This window comes from Ambystoma mexicanum, chromosome 6q (assembly GCF_040938575.1).
Source record: "Ambystoma mexicanum isolate Mex_15411 chromosome 6q, UKY_AmexF1_1, whole genome shotgun sequence".
Taxonomy (NCBI): Eukaryota; Metazoa; Chordata; class Amphibia; order Caudata; family Ambystomatidae; genus Ambystoma; species Ambystoma mexicanum.
Window position 1 is genome coordinate 383,037,746 of NC_090937.1, and position 17,770 is coordinate 383,055,515.

Genomic DNA, 17,770 nt, shown 5'->3' on the forward strand with positions numbered 1-17,770 from the left:
CATCCATATGGCTTTCTTCGCAGTTTTCTGGCATTGTGTGATGAGTATCTTGATAACACAAAATCCTAGTAGTATCATTAATAGCAGGGCTCCCAGAAACTTGAATATGTCCGCCATCCATTGTGGGACCCATGAGAATAGAGTTCCGAACCAGCTGTCATCATCAACTTTGTCAGTTTCATCAATCATCTGGTTCTGTAGGTTTGTCAGCATACTTATGGCTTCTGTTAAGGTTCCATTTTCTTCATCATGCGAAGGTATAAATGTGCAACATGATTCTCTGATTTTTGCGCAAACACCTCCATCCATCGCAGTGATCATGTCAAGTACAAACACCTGAATATTGACATATCTGTTCTGGAGGGTCATCAATCAGATTGCACTTAGTTCTTCCTTAATCTCATTGAATCCTTTTATGGTTGTGTTGATGGTCTGCAATAACTCCCATCTGGTTATCTACAACCATTTCGTATTTACTCCAACTTGGATTCTTGGCATGAAGATTGTTGTGAACACTGATGAAGTGAGGCTGAAAACCCTGTGTTCATACGGGATTGCATGAAATGCTTCTTCTGATTTGGCAGAAAAGTAATTCTCTCTCTTCATTTGGGATATCAATTCCACTGATCTCCTTTTCCTCAGGTGAGCATCTGCTTTCGGAAAACTGTCAATATTCAGGTCACTTTTCAGGATCACTAGTGCAGGAACGTGGACGTTCACTATTGTGCATATGCCTCCCCAGTCTCTTGGCAGTCTGATATATGCTTTGGATCCACACACCCAATAAGGATCCATAATTACTGCAGTTCCGTGCGTCATTCCTGGGGCCTCAAAGATTTGTCCGCAGTTCTGATTCTCTCCCATCTTCCTTGTGCCATTGTTCCTGAAGCACAATTTTGGGCTTTCCAGTGGCACTATTTACAAGGGTCCTCCTCTGTCTTCGACCCATGTCAGCAGCTTTACCACTTTTGGCCATAGAGGTTTACATAACCTCTGTGGGTTCTCTGTTGCTTCATGGCAGGCTGCCAGGACCATCCAAGCTCGGCAGATCACCACTCCTTCTTCCCATCCATTTGGGGAAACCACTGTCCCTCAAATCTGCATTTGGCCTCTGTTCTTCCAAATTTGAGCCTCTTCTGGAGTCTTTCCTTGGACGTTCAGCCTCGGGTTTATCTCCCATCTTGTTCCTGATCCTTTAACTTCAGACTTTTCATATCTGATCACGTGATTCTTAGTATGTGCTCTGTTTCTTGTTTTGATGTCCTGGACGTAGCCGTCTTCATCTGGGTGATCTGTTTCAGTTGCCCATATCAATGAGGAGTCCCTCCCCATAAACTGTCCTCTGGTGTTGCACATTGCCACGTGTGACATTCCTGGCAATGTGCAACACCAGAGGACAGTGTGCTGTTGGAACATCAATTTCTACAGCCACAAAGATCTTGGATTTTCCCATGCTGTACGGTAGAAGTGCACAGACGAAGCATTCTCCTTCTGATTTTCTTCTTCCGACCTCTTTCATGTGTTGGTACCAAATGTTGTTTCCTAGATGTGCTGTGCTGTCCAGGTAATCGTTTAGTTCATTGTTATCTTCATGTGGGCTTCTCTTGATCCTTAATGTCTTTCTGTAGTTGGCTATAACTACATCTTTAAATGCGTCTGTGTGGCTTTTTCTTGATGGAGGACTCTCGGGCATTCTGGTTGGTGAAGCAGTTTTAATTATCTGCATCGATGTGCTAGGAGGCGGTTTTGCGTTTCTCTTCTTCTCCTCTTGTATTCTTTCGTAGAGTGCCTTTAACCACCATCTGTCTGACATCAGCCTAACATAGGGCCGCATCGTGGGCCTGGCGCTTGTTCCTTGTATTGGAACTGGTGTGCTTGTCACTATAGTCTCTGTGGTTTTATTTTTCAGTTCCTCCTGTCGCTTCCTTGCTCTAGCTATAAACGGGAATAAATGATCTATCAACATTTGTGTCCTTGCAGTGAATTCTCCCGTAGCCACTTCTGTCTTCTTGAGGGCTTTTGCTAGATCTTCTTTAGTCATCCTTTCACTTGATTCTTTTCGGTCACCTTTACTATTTTCTGGGACTGGTTGTTCAGTAAGCAGTCTCGTGCCTTTTTTTTATCTTTGTTCGAGGTTCTGTAGCCATTGACACTTGCCCTGGTTCGTGTGCATTCAGTGTGTGTGTGCATGTAGTAGTCAGTGCTACGTTTTCATTCATTCTGAGCTGACCCTGTCTCCAGCTTTTCGTTACCTCAAGTGTGTATGAATCACTACTAATTACATTCAATTTTAGTTTGTTTACTTTACCATCAGATTTTCTTGGAACTGGAATACCTATATAGGGTCTGGGTGCTTTTGTGGTACTCATGCGTACATTATCTGGTGGGTGCACTGAAATTGGAACGCTTCGTGCACCAATAAAGAATGCAGTTCTGATTGTTAATGACAGAAACACAATGATAATCACTATACATGTACACATAATCGTGCGGTATGACAATTTGCAGCGTTACCTTCCAGGATAGCGGGGGCGCCCCTCTGTTTGTGGGAGGACCAGGTTACTGTTTTGGGCCCCCATTTCAATCATAGCAACTGTTAAAGTTCTATTCTTTTCACTTACTCCACTATTGTTTCTCAGAAAGTTTGTATCATAAAGTGTCTTGTGCTTCGGAAGTGTCCCACCTCTTGCGTGTGACGATTGTCTCTGGTTATGGGATACAGTTCACCTTGCTACACTATGGAAAAAGGTTAGACTAGCACCTTTGTTGAGGCACATTCATTGTGCATATTCAAAATAGGTAAATTCCCAGTCCACCCCCCGAATTTGTTTCAGTGCTGAAAGTCAAAAAATAAAATAAAATAAAATGGTGAAGTTCTTGTCTCTGTTCCCACGATCTGTCCCTCGGCGGAAAGATGAAGTGCTGTGACTCTGTCTCCTGGATCTGTCCCTCGGTGGAAAGATGAAGAGCTGCCTTGGCTTTCTCGATCTGTCCCTCGGCGGAAGGTTTCACTGGAATCTCCTCAGATACTCTCTTTGAAAGTTGGACAGTTCCACTTGGAGCATAATGCCATGTAGGAGCGTTCCCATATGCGTGACATTAGCTGGATCTCTGATGAAGGTGATGACGTCAACCTCGGCAGGTCTCCCCACCATTTATGGAAAGTCAGTGACTAGATGAAAAAGGACGTTGTGCGCCAGTCAGCTGTCCTCGGGAGAGAGGGACATTTGTCCTGCTTTGCTGGGTTCTGGATCACAGGCCCTTCTGAACAGTTCTTGCACTTTCCTGCTGCGTGAATTGCGACTACGTAGTTCAGTTTGACCCACAGCTGGTTCAAATGTTCAGTGTTTGTTGGATCTCGTATAAAGGTAAAGGTGACTGTGGTTCTCCCGATAAGAGTTGGGCACTCTTCAATTATGCGAAAGAAAAGTGTATTCGTGAGTTCATCTACTGTCGCCTGTGGTGGAAGCATTTGTGTCCTTATCACTGTTGTCGGGGGGATTTCCCGGGGGCCGGCAGAGCCGTCCGTGGACCTCCAGGGCTGGGGAGGCTGCAACTCCTCCCGTATCCCAAAAGGAGTATGAGGCACACACAAGAGCAAAGTAAGTACTGCTGTTTATTATAGTAACGGCAGGGATAGTTCTCAGCTCGTATGCATCCGGTGAGACTCTCAGTGTTAGTGAGGCTGGCAGGCCCTTTTCACCGTAGTATGATGCGCTACTTGCGTCACCTGGGAAAAATGTCACAAAACCTAACGCCACTTCGGGTTAGCTCCCCGAGTGGTAGGGTTAGTATGGTTACTTATAGGAGAAAGGATTATTGGATAAGGACAGGTCAGGTGGTACAGTCGGGTTGTCCCTAAAGGTTGCTACACCGAAATTGTTACAAGGGGACACTTGGTGATTGGCTAACTAAAATGGTGTCAGTGATGAGCCTCTTGTATTCTGATTGGTTTCCTCCCGAGCCCCCAGGACTGGGACCATCGCCGTTCCCAGCTCGCGATGTACCTGGTGCTGGCAACAATGTGCAACTATGTGTTAGAGGTGGACAATGGACAGGTCTGGCTAGTGGCTAATGTGCATGTCTTTCCCATCGCTGTAGATGTCCAACTTGTCGCTTTGTTATGCAGCCTGTGTCTCAGATGTGGGACTCCGGCGACTTTCTGTCTCATAAGCTTGGCATCTTGTCATTTCTGTTTGGTCATGTGTGGAGAGACCGTGGCTGGAGCAGAATTATGAGCATTTGATTTGTATTTCGGCTCTGATGAGCGCTTGGCAGTGGCAGGTGCAACCTTGGTGCTAGGAGCGCGGCATGTGGGTTGCAAAATCGCGGCCTTGGCTGTGGGCTCTCATTGGGGTTCGTTCTGCGTGGTCAGCACTTTGCTTTTTCGTGCTGGGAGGATTTTCGTCTGAGAGGCTCCTGTCTGGGGACTCTTGCATCGCGGCCTACTTTGGGCCTAGCTTCTGGGTGTCGGTACACAATCCATAATATGGGGTTGTGAGGACGACAGAGTGTCACAATGCATCAGTAAATACATAGGGTGGTGTCTTCATAAGGATAGGTAGCGAGAAAGCATCTGCAAGCATGTATACAGAAGCTCTTCAGACGTCTTGCGTTTCTGCGATGCTGTAGGAGGCCTATGTGAAAAATAACAATGATGCCTATCTGTGGGTGTATCAGTCCGCTGTGTCAGATCACTGAGTATGTTCTTCTTGTGGGTTGGTGTGTGAGTGACCAGTTGTTAAGGTGAGTATCACAACAGTGTTGCATACCTGTTTGCTTGGTTGCTGATCTTGACGTGGCAGCCAGACTGACAACTGTTACCTGATGAGCGTGTGACGCCAGGTACTGGCCTCTCCACCACCCAAGATAGGTACTGGGTGGAAGATGGACCGACTCCCAACGTCACGGGATGCTCTCTCCTGATTTGCGTGACATCAGGACAGTGCAAGCACTGACATGAGAGGCGGAAGTTCAAAAGTCCTTTAGTCTGATGAATCTTGCCAAAGGGTGGTATCCTGAAGAGCCAGTCCCTGAAGTGAATAAGCTGATGCAGAGATCGACCGAAGATCCAGTGCAGACCAGAGGAGATCGACGAGGAGAAGACTGAGGCTGACTCAAAACTGTCCACAGGAATAAAAGGATCTTGCAGGCAATTGGTAGCAGATGAAGAAAGGACAAGCCAAACAGAGGCAACAACTGATAGTCCAAAAGAGTCCAGGACTAGAGCTGGAAGTAAGGCTCAAGCAGGAGGAAGGGGAACTGACCCAGGAATGGGGACACCCTGGTAACAGGAAAAGAACCACCAGACAGGAATGGGAACCCGGAGGGAAGCCCAGGATCTGGAAAGGGAACTCTCCAGCAAGACAAGGTCAGGAAAATCAGGAGGCCCGGAGGACCCACGAGAGAGGGAGAGCAAGACTAGGCAGGAGCAACCAGGGACCAGGGCAACTGACAGGAACAAAACAGGAACAGCTCGGAAGCCGAGCGAGTGGGCAACATGATCCGGAGCCAACCGCGTTGAGACACGATTTGCTCCCGATCACCGCTCCCTTTTATGGGTTGTCAGCACCCGAGAGGCTTGAGACGCAAGCCGTCTCGTTGCCGGGCACTGGTGGACCTAAAGCGAGGCTTGGAATGCAAGCCCTTGCAGTAGCGAGGGCCTAATCCACGGCGCATGCGTGGAACCGTGACCGTGGTTTCCCGCGCATGCGCAGAGGAGCACCAGCACGAACACCCGACGCTCTCCACGTGGCGGATCCCCATGCGCATAAGCACGGGTAGATCCGCCAAGAGGAGGAGGGGAAAACTGGTGTGGAGAATCCCGGTCTCCAGGTAAGTGGCGTGACACTATGACCCCTCCCAGGAAGACCCGGGGCCCCAGGTTTCCAAGGAAACCGACTATAGAATTCACGCACAAGGCGGGGTGCGTGCACATGCTGGCGAGGTTCCCAAGTGCGATCACAAGCCGGGTACCCTTCCAATCCAGCAAAAAGTGGAGCACCCCCCTACGATAGCGGGCAACGCAGATCTCCTGAACCTCAAATTCGGGGACAACTTGCACTAAGACTGAAGCTAGGCGAAGACAAGAACGACCATAGGTGTCGTTAACATAGGGCTTCAAAAGGGAGACATGAAAAACTGGGTGTACATGCCAAGAATGAGGCAGCTGGAGGTGGAAAGCCACAGAGGACAGGCGCTTGGTTATCTTAAATGGGCCAAAATACCGGGGAGCCAGCTTTACAGGCAAATTGTGAAGTGGCAGGTTCCTAGAGGACAACCAAACCCTGTCCCCGACCTGAAAATCAGGTTCCTCACTCCTCCTCCTGTCAGCCTGAGATTTCGTACGGTCTTTTGCCTCCTTCAAAGTCTTGCGTGCCATCTCATGTTGTTTTTGAATGGTTGTTATCAGAGTATCAGCAGAAGGGACTGCACTGGGAGGCACGGGACTGAAAGGCATCAGTTTCAGATGCTGGCCTGTAGAACAGTAGAACGGACTGACTCCTGTAGAGGAATGGACAGAATTGTTGTAGGAAACCTCAGCAAGATCTAGACACGCCTTCCAGTTGGACTGAGTAGCGTTGGCAAAACAACAAAGGTACTCTTCCAGGGTCTGATTAGTTCTTTCGGTGAGGGCATTGGTTTGTGGGTGGTATCCAGAGCTCAATGCTCTGTGGATGCCAAGATGGCCACACACCTTGCTCCAAAAAGAAGAGAGGAATTGAGATCCCCGATCCGAAATGATCTTTTCTGGAAGGCCATGTAACCGATACACTTTATGCAGGAAGGCAGAAGCCATCTGGGTAGCCGTAGGTATATTGTTGAAAGGGATGAAATGAGCATATTTAGTGAAACAGTCCACCACGACCATTATGCAGGTATATCCGTCAGAGGGAGGTAGGTCAACAATGAAATCGGTGGTGATGGTGTGCCATGGATATGGTTATTTAACAAGGGGGGTCCTGGGAGTCCCTCTGCCAGACATTAGTCCTGGTTACGAGAGACTTACCCAGAGTCTTTAGCTCACTATCTTTCACAGAGAAGAAATATCCCAATATGGTGCTAATTCCGTTGGTAAAAGCAATCCCAAAGGGCGTCTCCTGGGAACCTTGGACTGGGCACAAACGGGGCAACTCTCCACGTACTTCTTGACCTCACCAGCCCACCCAGGCCACCAAAACTGTCGGGATACCAGTTCTTGCGTAGCTCTGACTCCTCAATGCCCCCCAAATAGTGAATCATGAAAGCCGTGCAATATGCCATCACGAATCGGCCCCTTGGGAATGTACAGACTTTTCTGGGAAAACAGGAGGCCCTCAAGTTCAGATACTGATGTTCGTCGAAGCAGAGCCGTCCGTTCGGGATCTATTCGGGTGGCATCTGAAATAGACTGTAGATGAGGGGACAACACCAACAAGAAATGATGTGGAGAAATCAGCGGCTGATCCAGGCTGGAAATCCCTTGCTCTTTTTCCAGGGATCGAGACAAGGCATCCGCCTTCAGGTTAGAAGTACCAGGGATGTAAGTGACATGAAACACAAAAGGGGAGAAAAAGAATGCCCACCTGGCCTGGCGAGGCATACGGCATTATAAGGAACGTAAGTACTGCAGATTGCGATGATCAGTACGGACCTCCACAGAAAAGCGACCCCCAAGTAAAAGATGTCTCCATTCTTCAAATGCGGTTTTTATGGCCAACAGTTCTTTCTCAATAACCGCACAATTCCTCTCACTGGGGTTCAGGTTGCGTGAGAAGTAGGCCACTGGATGTTCAACAGATGTCACGGGATCCCTCTGCAGAAGAACAGCCCCTACGGCGAAATCCGAACCGTCTGCCTCCACAACGTAGGGTAATTCGTCTTGAGGGTGACGCAGAATAGGGGCGGTCATGAAAGCCGACTTCAGGGTGTTAAATGCCCGTGTAGCAAGAGAATCCCACTTATGAGTAATCTTGCTGCTGGTCAACCTGGTGAGTGGCGCTGTAATTTGATAAAAATGTGGGATAAAGCGCCTATAAAAATTAGCAAATCCCAAAAAGCGCTGTAAAGACTTTACATCATGAGGCTGTTTCCACTCTTGTATAGCTTGCACTTTCTTGGGATCCATTTCTATGCCAGTATGATTGATCACATACCCCAAGAATTCTATTTTGGGTTGATGAAAGGAGCATTTCTCTGCTTTGGCAAACAAATGGTTGAGAGATAAGCGACGAAGGACCTCACGTACATGGCCTAAGTGTTCCTCAAAGGATCTGGAGAAGACCAAAATGTTGTCCAACTATATCCAGACCGAAATGCCTATCAGGTCACCGAAGATGTTATCCATGAACCGCTGGAAAACAGCTGGGGCATTGCACAGACCAAAGGGCATAGCCCTGTACTCGTAATGCCCAAAAAGGAGTCTTAAATGCAGTTTTCCATTCGTCCCCGTTCTTAATACGAACCAGATGATAGGCTCCTCGTAAGTCGAGCTTGGTGAAAATCCGGGCTGTATGGAGGGTCTCCAGGATACTGCGAATCAACGGTAATGGATATCGGTCCTTTGTAGTTATATCGTTCAATTGCCGGTAATCAACACAAGGGCCCTCATTACAACTCAGGCGTTAACCCTTAACGCCTGATTACAAGTGTCCCTTTGCGGGTTGGTGTTTAACGCCTGCTTTTAGCAGGCGTTAAAAATCCAACCCGCAAAGGGACTTTGGAGCTAATTACGGCACCGTAATTTACGGTGCCATAATTAGCGCCTTCCCCATTCCCATTATGCCCTATGGGAGCAAAAATGGGAATGGGGAAGGGCAAATGGTTAATGGGGAATTACCGCCCCACTCACCTTGGAATGGGGCGGTAATTCCGCCATCCACCATGGCGGAATCGTAACCTTAGCAGCATGGACCATTGTGCTAATAGTACCATGGTCCTCCGCCACGGTTGTAATGAGGGCCAAGGTCTCAAAGTTCCTTCCTTCTTCTTCACGAGCAACAAAGGGAATACTGCAGGTGACTTAGATGGCGCTATGTATCCCTTTCTTAAGCAATCCGACAAATAGTCCTGTAACATTTGTCTCTCGTCCTGGGTTAAGGCATACAGTTTCCCATGGGGAATCTCAAAGCCTGGCAACAAATCTATGGCACAATCAAAAGAACGATGAGGAGGCAATGGTATATCTCCTGGCTCAGAGAATACATGTTCAAAATCGACATACACTTGTGGAATCTTGGAAATGGAACAAAGACTAGCCCCCTTGCCAAGAGATTCCAAGGAAGTTGAGGAAACATGAGTTTGAGCTTGCAGACCGCACTTCTGAGAGCAAAAGGCAGAGGAAAAGGACAGAGTGTGAGTCTTCCAATTAATGACTGGATTATGATGTTGTAGCCAAGGTGACCCCAAGACCAATTTGTAAGTAGGAGACTTAATCACGTCCAAGGCAATATTCTCCAGGTGTTCGGCAATCCGAAGTGTCAGACCCACTGTGTGCAGACGGACGGGTCCGGAAGACAAAGGAGTACCATTGATGACCTCCACCGGTAGAGCTGTGTGTCTGGACAGGAGCGGGATCTTGTCGATGGTAGAGAATGTTTCATCGATGTAATTGCCTGAGGCCCCACTATCCAACAACCCGAAAACTTCCAGGGTTTTGCCTGGCAATTGTATTTGAATCTTCAAGGTCAGTAAGACAGCTGGTTGCATAGGGTGGAGCACAGAACAAGACGTGGAAATGTCTGAAAAAGGGATGAGACCTGTCGCTGCCCTTCCAGTACACAACAGGTCCTCTAGTTTTCCGCCTTCTTCTTCTGAGGGCGTAAAGGACATGTATCTAAGTAATCCCAGCAGCCCCACAATAAAGACACAGACGTAATGTCCTTCTTCATCTCCTCTCTTCCTCCGATAAAGGACCCCTCATGGCTCCCAATTGCATAGGCTCTGTTCCAGGCTCCGTGGAACCAAACGATCCGGCAGGTAAACTGGTCATTCTGGGATTAATTCTCTCAAACCGACGTCTTTCTGCCTTTCGTTCAGCTAGTCTTTGATCTATTCGGAGCACCTGATCGATAAGGCGTTGGAGGGTCTCTGGCTCAGGAATATGGAGTAATTCATCCCTGTACTCCTCTCTCAGACCTCGGCGAAACAGGGTCTTCTGTGTGATTTCTGGCCATTGTGAGTCGATTGCCAGTTGGCGGAAACGACTTATGTATGTTATTATGTCGGCGTTTCCCTGTTTCATGTCCATCAATTGGTTCTGCGCTGCTGAGGCCAGGTTAGGCATTTGGAAAACCTCCAGGAAAGCCTTCTCAAAGGCTACAAAATCATTCAATATAGGACTATTAGTAGCCACCAAAGGTGTTGCCCAGGCGAGAGCATTCCCAGTTAAATTACCCAGGATGTATCCGATCTTGGCCTTATCGTTGTTGAAATGAGTGGATCTGAAAAGAAAATGGATCCGACAGTGATTACAGAATTCCACCACTCGTCGCGGATCTCCATCGAACTTGATTTGAGTTGTATGCGCCAGCAAACCATCAGCCTGTGAGGCACTCATTGCCCCTTGTGTTATCCTTTGGCGTAATGCTTGATTCTCCTGGTGTAGTGCGGTCATCTCAGCTCTGAGAGCTTGTAACTCATTCCGCATATCTTGAGTGTCCTCCATCTCCAAATCTGAAGGCAGGCATCTCAATCTATTAAGGTGAGTATCACGAGAGTGTTGCGTACCTGTTTGCTTGGTTGCTGATCTTGATGTGGCAGCCAGAATGACACCTGTTACCTGATGAGCATGTGACACGAGGTACCGGCCTCTCCACCACCCAAGATAGGTACTGGGTGGAAGATGGACCGACTCCCAACGTCACGGGATGCTCTCTCATGATTTGCGTGACGTCAGGACAGTGCAAGCACTGACAGGAGAGGCGGAAGTTCAAAAGTCCTTTAGTCTGATGAATCTTGCCAAAGGGTGGTATCCAGAAGAGCCAGTCCCTGAAGTGATGAAGCTGATGCAGAGATCGACCGAAGATCCAGTGCAGACCAGAGGAGATCGACGAGGAGAAGACTGAGGCTGACTCAAAACTGTCCACAGGAATAAAAGGATCTTGCAGGCAATTGGTAGCAGATGAAGAAAGGACAAGCCAGACAGAGGCAACAACTGATAGTCCAAAAGAGTCCGGGACTAGAGCTGGAAGTAAGGCTCAGGCAGGAGGAAGGGGAACTGACCCAGGAATGGGGACACCCTGGTAACAGGAAAAGCACCACCAGACAGAAATGGGAACCCAGAGGGAAGCCCAGGATCTGGAAAGGGAACCCTCTAGCAAGGCAAGGACAGGAAAAGCAGGAGGCCCGGCGGACCCACGAGAGAGGGAGAGCAAGACTAGGCGGGAGCAACCAGGGACCAGGACAACTGACAGGAACAAAACAGGAACAGCTCGGAAGCTGAGCGAGCGGGCAACACGATCCGGAGCAAACCGCGTTGATACGCGACTTGCTCCCGATCACCGCTCCCTTTTTATGGGTCGCCAGCACCCGAGAGGCTTGAGACACAAGCCGTCTCGTTGCCGGGCGCTGGCGGACCCAAAGCAAGGCTTGGAACGCAAGCCCTTGCAGTAGCGAGGGCCCAATCCACGGCGCATGCGCGGAACCGTGACTGCAGTTTCCCGTGCATGCGCAGAGGAGCACCAGCACAAACCCCTGATGCTCTCCCCGTGGCGGATCCCCATGCGCGAAAGCGCGGGTAGATCTGCCAAGAGGAGGAGGGAAAAACTGGTGCGGAGAATCCCGGTCTCCAGGTAAGTGGCGTGACACCAGTGTGCATGGTGGCACATGTGTTCTTGTCTGTTGGCTATGTCGTCATGGCATCTCTAACCATGATGGTGTTTTGTGGCTGTTGTCTAATCGAGTTGGTCCATGAGGCTGACGTCGGCTTGACCAGGACGTGGTAGGGGGCAGGCTCCCCAGGTGTGTGGGCCATGGACAGAGGGAATCTGGGCATCTGGTGAGGAGGTGAATTGGATGAACTCCTCTTGTGGGGGGTGCTTGGGTCTTGATGTCCTGGGCCATGGTCTGGATGAGAATGGGCGGAGGGTATTTTCCCATTTTCCCACTTCACTGTATTCTGGTAACACAGCGAAGGATTCCGCGATGACTGTCAGTAGTTGCCAGATTCCTTTCTTGTTGGCAGGATCTTGAATAAAGTCTGTGACACTGGTTACTAGCCCTACAAGTGACGGATATGATATCGCTATCAGTTGGAAATAGGTGAGCACATCCCTTGTAAGATTTCTGCTGGGAGATACCATAAGTTCTGCAAAACAAAGTCTTAGTGTTGGTTGTTTCAGGATACTGTGTTAGCTCCTAAAAGACCTTGATCACAGTCTATCAGAGTCTTGTTTTTCAACAATGCTTAAGTGTGGCTTGGTTCAAAAGTTCGTATCAACAACCGTGTTGTGGCTTAGATGCGCAATTCTCTTCTTCACCCTGACACTATGATGCACAGAGTGTCCGTTTTAAGCCCTTAGCCCCTTTTCGTTCTTCTTCACCCTGCAACTATGATGCACAGAGTGTCCGTATTATGTCCTTATTCCCCTTTTGTTTTGTGGAAATGTCCAGTTTTAAGCCACATATTCCAACTGTGTTCTTTGTCTTTGCTTTTTCTGCTCATGCGTCCTTCTTCCTCGTCATGAATCTCGTCTGCATCTGCTGAGGTTCTTCCCTGTTGTCTGTGGTCTCTTCGCGGTGGGGTTCAGCTAGAGGGCTTTCTCCGATATAGGGCTTAATGTCATTTGGAAAAATCCATGCTCTCCTGCCCTGCAGTTTAACAGCTGACGGAGTGCAGTCCTCTACGATAAAAGGGCCGTTGAATCATGGCTCGTCCCACCTTTTCCTCATGTGGTTTTTCACCAACACAGCGTCTCCAGGGAGGATGAGATGTACACGTAGACCTTGAGCTGCATCTGCCTCAGTGCCTCCTGCTGTGTCTTCTGCTGCATTGCACCCTTTTCATCGTCGCTGTAGTTGGTCTGAAATTAAAGTAAGGCTTGATGTCAGGCATTTCAGATATTCGTGCAGTTCAGTTCCCAAGACCTCTCGGGTTGACTGGGCATCACATCTAGCTCTGTCTCAGCGGGTAAGGGGGGGTGTTAATTCTCCTTCCTGTGACTATCTCGTGTGGCGAAAGATGATGGTCGGAGCCTGGTTGGTTCCGAAGAGCATACAATGCCAGTGGAAGGCAGTGCAACCATCCCCTCTTTAGAGTAAGCTTCAACTTGGCTATCCTTTCCTTTAACATGCCGTTGAGCCTATCACAGACACCATTACCTTCTGGATGATACGCCGACGAGAACTCGTGCTTTATACCAAGCAGCAAGCAGATCTGCTCAAAGACTGCATTACATAACAAAATGAGCCCCGTTGCCTGACCTCATCACCTTACACACCCCCCATCTAGGGAACACTTCCCTCACCAGGAATTTGGCTGCACAGGTTGAGTCTGGGTATGTACAGGGACCTGCTTCTATCCATCTAGAGAATGGACACACCACTACAATTAAGTACCTGTACCCGTTACACACTTGAATCATGTCGACATAGTCGATGTGTAAGTGCTGAAAAGGCCCATTTGGCCGGGGGATGATTCCTCTCAGTACTTTTAATGTGTGCCCAGCGGTGAATAAGCAGTTCATCTTAAAGAATGCAACATGCTCAGCTAAATTCGGTATAAACCAGTCTTCTGCCAGCGTTGCTGTTCCAATGCTATTTTTAGTAGGGCTACAGGCATTACTGGTTTACCAGTGCTGTCTTGCCGCCACAATCCCTTGCACGCTGTCTATAGCTAGAATAGCCCAGTAGTTTTAGAGTGGCAGAAATAGGTATTACAATTAAAGTCAATGTTTTCTCTGTAGGTCTATCTCGCAGATAAGACCATAAGTACACCATTCACAAAGTCTTTTTTCTCAAAGGTGATTTATTCCAAATATATGTGCCCAACGCGTTTCGAGATTCTTTCGCTTCATCAGGGGCTGTGAGTTCAATCAATTTTCCTTTACCTACACATTTTCAACAAAAGAAGGCAAATCAGTAAGTGTAAATCATCCAGAACAATCATTGTATAAATCATCAAAAAAGGTATCTAATAAAGTTTGTTATTGAACAGATATCAAATTCAATCATCAATTGTCAAAACTTGATACATTTTCTGATAATGTGACAAATTTAAGAAACAAGAAAACAATATATACTTTGTAGCCAATTCTAAATTATGGTTTTTAAATATGATTCATGGTTGTGAGAACAGTAGGGAAGTTTTGGAAAAAATCAACCTTAAACCCGTGTCAAATAGAGAAAACATTATAAAAAGGAAGCGTTAAAAAGGAGGCGTACCATATGTTGATTAGAAATAAATGGAAAATGAGCCGTTTGTCAGTAGTGTGGCTTGCAAGTTGTTAACCAAAAAATGTAAAGATATGTATAAAAGAAAGGTCCCTCAGATTGGGCAAATTTTATGATTAATAAACGAGAAAAACGAGAAGTTGAAGCACTTACTCAAATCTAGTTTGTGGCCCAATGCCAGATCTGGGTCTGGAAAGCAGCCGAATAAGTGTGACTGAAGCCACCTTGCAAGCCACACTATTGACAAACGGCTCATTTTCCATTTATTTCTAATCAACATATGGTACGCCTCCTTTTTAACGCTTCCTTTTTATAATGTTTTCTCTATTTGACATGGGTTTAAGGTTGATTTTTTCTAAAATCGGTACAAATATATTGTTTTCTTGTTTCTTAAATTTGTCACATTATGAGAAAATTGTTCAGGTTTTGACAGATGATGATTGAATTTGATATCTGTTCAATAACAAACTTTATTAGATATCTTTTTTTTGATGTTTTATACAATGATTGTTCTGGATGATTTACACTTACTGATTTGCATTCTTTTGTTGAAAATGTGTAGATAAATGAAAATTGATTGAACTCACAGCCCCTGATGAAGAGAATGAATTTCGAAACACGTTGGGCACATATTTTTGGAATAAATCACCTTTGAGAAAAAGGACTTTGTGAATGGTGTACTTATGGTTTTATCTGCGAGATAGACCTACAGAGAAAACATCGACTTTAATTGTAATACCTATTTCTACCACTCTAAAACTACTGGGCTATTCTAGCCATAGATAGTGTGCAGGGGACGGGAGTTCCCTAATAGGGAACTTACTCTTGTTCTATTGTGTTCACAACCCATATGCCAGGGCTGTTTCTTTTCTCCTCTGCACCTCAACCCAGTTTTACATTCACTTGAATTTATTTACTAAAAGAATAGTACTACACATTTGGAGTGCATGGTGTCTAAATCCGATAGGTTGCCACCACAATCCGTCAGAGGGGTTTAAAGAACACCCTCAATGCTTCCATAGGATCTTTTCATCCTGGGGTGCCTCCCCTTGAAGCTCCATCAGTTGAGGCTGCCCCATATTACTATAGTCTTCTGGTGTGGCTTGTGCTATCATCATTCGTTCATGGGTGCACGCCATTTGTACTTTCATGATCGTTTCACTCTTGGATGCCATACGCTTGGCTTTCGTATCTGCTGCATGGTTTCCGCATGACATGAAATCTGTCCCATTGGTGTGGGCGGTGCATTTCATGACCGCTATGCTCACTGGGAGCTGTAGTGTCTTAATCAACAAGTCCAATAAGGCTGCGTGCTGCACTGGCGTGCTGTCCACTCAGAGGTAGGCCCTCCTTTTCCATCGTGCTAGGCCTGCGTGCACTGTAGACGTCACATAGGCGGAGTCACTGTACACTGTTACTTCCTGGTCTGCATGATTCTCAATGGCGAGTATCAACACCAATAATTCTGCAGCCTGTGCTGAATACTGAGATGGTATTCTTGGACTGATGAGTACTCGAAATTCTCAGTTTGCTATGTGTTTCATTATGGCAACGCCTGTATATCTTTGTCCGTCTTCTTGGTCGATTCTTGAAGAACCATCAATGAAAACGATCTCACCACCCACCAGGGCATTTTCCTTTACCCTGGGGATTTCATCATAGAATTCTTCATAGTTTGCACAGTCATGTATTGGCTCTCCTTCAGTGACTGGCTCAGCTATGAACGTAGCTGGGTTTACTGTTTTACATCGAACTATTTTGATCGATGGATTAGATATGATCACTTCATAGGCAGAAGCTCTCTGAGATGTCAATGTGCCTTTTGGTTTTTCTAAGATCACAAATAATGCGTGCTTGACGTATAACGTCATGGAACATCCCATTACAATGGTTGTCGCCTTCTCTATGGCGAACGCTGCGGCAGCTAAGCTTTGTTCGCATGGGAAGTGGTCTCTCATGACTGGGTCCAGGCTCCCACTGTAGTATGCCAGGGGCTTGTATCGCAACTAGGTTCTCTAAGCGAATACTGCCGTCATAACGCGGCCATCTGTGTGTGAGAATAGGTAGAATTCCTCTGCATAATTAGGAATCCCGAGAACTGGAGCTGTACAAATCGCTCTCTTGAGTTCTGTAAACCCTTTTTCCATTGCCTCAGTCCATTCAATGTTTTCCTTTGTCACCTGGGCCTTCTTTAAAGCCTGGAGCAAGGGCTTGGTATAAGTGCTGTAATTGAAAACCCATGCTCTAACATAGTTGCACAGGCCTAAGAAGCTCTGCATTTGCTTTATCGTGAGCGGCTTAGCCGTGTTCATGATAGCTTCAGCCCTTTCTGGGGTCACTTTTTTCCCTTCATGTGAAATTAGCTGGCCTATGTACAGCACCTCCTGTTTAGTTTAGTTTAGTTTATTGTTTTGTATAGCGCAGCCTGGCCAAATGGCAACCGGGGCGCTTGACATGGTTACAAGCAGGTAAGAATATACATGGTTGTTGAATACACACGGTTGTTCTAGTACAGGACAGTAATTACATATGCAGACTTCAGCATGTTATACATAATTGATACAGTCCGTTGTGGAACATGGAAATACAGGTAAGATTACATAAACATGGTTTCACAAGTGTGTAGGCTAGGTATGTCAATAGATATATGTACAAGTGACTCAGGAGCAAGCTTCGCAGGTGTGTTGGCAATGGATATATGTACAAGTGACTCAGGGTAGTGAGAGTGAGGGTTAGACTTCTTGGGCGATAAGCCAAGTTTTGGCATTTTGTCTCAATCGCTGGTAGGAGGGTTCGGTTCTGAGAGCTAGTGGTAAGAAGTTCCAGAGTTTCGAGGCAAGGACTGGGAAGCTTGCGCCGCCTGCTCTTTGGAGCTTGTGTCTAGGGACATTTAGACTATGGGATTAGGCTGATCTGGTTGGCCTTAATGAGCTGTTGCGGGTGAAGTTGTCAGCCAGGTATTTGGGGGCTTGATTGGTGAAGCACTTATGGGTGAGAGACAATGTTTTGTATTCGATTCTCTGGGGTATCGATAGCCAGTGGGTGGTTCATCTCAGGTCAGAGATGTGTTCCGTTTTAGATATGTTCAGGGCTGCTCTGAGACCGTTATTTTGAATTACTTGGAGCTTGTCAATGTTCTTTTGACTAGTGCCTAGATATAATGCGTTGCAATAGTCAACTTTCGAGAGAATTAATGCTCTGGCAAGGGTTTTGCAGTTGGCTGTGGAGAGGTAAGGTCTGCAGGCGTTTATGAGCTTGCCGGTGTAAGCGGTGGAGGATGAGATGGCGTTGATTTGTCTAGTCAGGGTGAAGGAAGAGTCGAGGTAGATTCATAAGGTTTTTACTTGGTTGGAGGCAGCGATGTTGTTACCGTCAATGGTGAATGATTGGTAAAGTTTGT